We start from the raw sequence: 2,882 nt of genomic DNA, 5'->3' as shown, positions 1-2,882 counted from the left end.
ATGTTCTTCTACACTTCTTTTCCCTCTATACCATGGTGCATGTAAGCATCTGAAAAGATTTAAGTTTGCTTTAATCAGCATAACATGTATCCATTCACAGAGATGTATCTATAGTGAATCCATAATTGAGCATGAAGTTATTAGCGACAAATAAAATGAGTATATTTTACTATCACCAATGAGAATACACAATACCGTAACTTCACTGCTCCAGTGAGCTGCATATATGAAGATGGATGGGAATTGCAGCACCAACCAAATACTGTATATCAAAAAATTCACAGGGCAAAGAAACTCTACTCTAAATAATGAAACACTTGTGCACTTAATGGCTCAACTGCCATTCTGACTGACATTAGATTTACATTTGGTATCAGCAAGATTGTCTGGTTATGCATCTCTACAAACTCATTCACATAATAAAATATCTACAGATATAAAGGTTATAATTAAAGTCATATTTGTGAATTTAGTTTCCTTAAAACAATCTGAAGAGGTAGGAGGAAAGTAATCTAAGTACTACAACAGAATATTTATTTGAAAGTTAGAAAATGTTTTTATTAAACAAATAAGGATTTTAAATATATTAGAAGGGCCCATTATATAATCCCTTATTTTTCAATGGATTAGAAATTTATGCCCCATATTAATATTTTTCCTTAATCTTTTATCCTCTTATAGCCATGAGAAAGATGGACAATTAATAAGAAAGATCATGTAGTTAATGTCATGGAATTATGGTGTTTGAAATCAATATCAAAAGTAGTTTATACTGCCAGAAGAATTAAAAACCTACTTTGAAATTCTACAGTGAAACAGGTGATGTGTTATTCCCTGTACTTGAAACATGTTACCAAGAGAGACCATTCTCTGGAGAAAGACTTGTCTTCCTCTTATTCACTGAGTCTCTCTCTCTCTTCTGTATAAAGTATTGATGAGAGCACCATGAAACTTCCTTACAAGACGTTGAACTACCTTGCAAGACGTTGAACTGCCTTACAAGACATTGAACTACCTTGCAAGACGTTGAGCCACATCAAATAAACAAACACAAGAAACTCCAATTTAAAGAAAAAATAAAATGTAATATTTGGGCCCAGGCCAACACTTACATCAAAGAAACCACCACAAAAACGTGAGACCCCTGGTAAGACTGAGCTGAGACCTGACCGACCCCCAGAAGCTAGACAAGTCACCTAAAGCATGGAAAGACCCGATAAGACCGGGCTGAGACCTGGCTGAAGCCCAAAAGCTAGCCAAGCCACCTACAGCGTGGAGAAACCCGACAAGACTTGACTGGGACAGTGAGAACGTCAAAGAACTGGCCAAAATATCCCTTTAAACCCAGGTAGAGACACTGACTTTTAGAGAGCTCGGAACCAAGGAGACATCACCTCCTGCTCTCTCCAACTCTACCTGGGGTGAGTACACCGATGAGGCAATGCTGATTGGGACTATGATGCTAATATGAAATGTGTGAGGAATGTTGTTACTCTGCCTTTATGCTCATAGTTGTTACTCTGCCCTTATGCTTATAGTTGTTTGCCCTTAGTAGTTTGAGTAATATTTTAGATTGATGTGTGTTTGCAGTGAATAAACCGAGCATTTGAAAATGTCTAAGAGTGTTAAGTAATTATTTATTGCGGCGCTCATGACAAGTATGATGTCTTTTTCTGGCACTTGTCTCTCCTGACAATATGTTCCAAGTAGGTGAGATGAATTATTTCCATCCTTGCTTCTAAGGAGCACTCTAGATAACCTTCTTTCCCAAAAGATGTGTTTGGTTAATCCTGTCCAAAAGAAAAAATATCAGAATCACTTGGAATTTGGGATAATTCGAGCACCTGCCAAACAGCCTTAATGCCTGGAGATTGCTTAGTGGACTAGTAACCAAAAAATAAAAACAATTGTTTTTAATGTTTCTCTGTTCTATTTGGAATCATTATTGCTTAGGTTCATTGCTTTAGGGCCTAGGCCCATTATTTAGGATAATATACCATGTGTTGTTTTGTATGAGAATTTCACTGGGGAAGTTTACCTCATTCACTGCATAAGTCCTGCCCTTGCCACATCAGAATTCTTTTTGGTTTTAAAACTGAAAACACACAGAAAAATTGCCAAGAACATGATTTCAGTTCTTCATGGATGCCTAAACTCCCATCTTGGCAGTGTGTTGGTTAGAGTTAATGTCAACTAGGCACTATCGGTAAAGTAGGGGCAAAGCCTAACCTGTCAGTAGTATTGTAGCCTGATGACACCTCCTTGACTTTGGCCTTTTGGGGTTTGTTTGTTTGTTTCTCTAATATGAACTTGTTTGTCACTAAAGAGTCTAATTCCAAATCAGTTTTACTTTCTTTTTCTCCTTTATTCATTCAATCATTCATTTATTTAATGTAGTAACCTCTCAGACCATTATTTAAGTTTGAGGGATAAGGAATCTGGAGGGATTTTTTTTAAAACAAACATACTGGATATATTATCTAGCCCATCATAAGAAATGAAATCAACAACAATATCCTGTTAAACTCTCCATATATGTGGTTTTCTCCTTACCCAACCCGATCCTTCTTTTCCTTCTCAAAAAAATGAAAGAAATGCAAAGCAGACCAATATCCTCTTGTTCCTTCACCTCTGGATCGGGATCTGTCTGGTTTATCAATCTACTTTTCTGTTGCCTGCCAATCCTAGGAGCCATCAGCAGACTGCCAACCTCAATGGACCAGCCCAGCCCTTGGACCCACTGCTTCATCATCCTGCTTCCTGTGTGTTACCTTCTGCAGCTACGTAAGTCAAGAGAAGCCTCTGGCTTACATCTGACCTACCGATGCAAACTGAAGTGGACCTACCTACTTGTACAATAATGTAAGCCATTCCTCCAGATA

The sequence above is a fragment of the Echinops telfairi genome, unplaced genomic scaffold (assembly GCF_000313985.2).
Source record: "Echinops telfairi isolate 266 unplaced genomic scaffold, ASM31398v2 ScPeMD7_7469;HRSCAF=8507_1, whole genome shotgun sequence".
Lineage (NCBI taxonomy): Eukaryota > Metazoa > Chordata > Mammalia > Afrosoricida > Tenrecidae > Echinops > Echinops telfairi.
Note: the sequence above shows the minus strand (reverse complement) of the source record.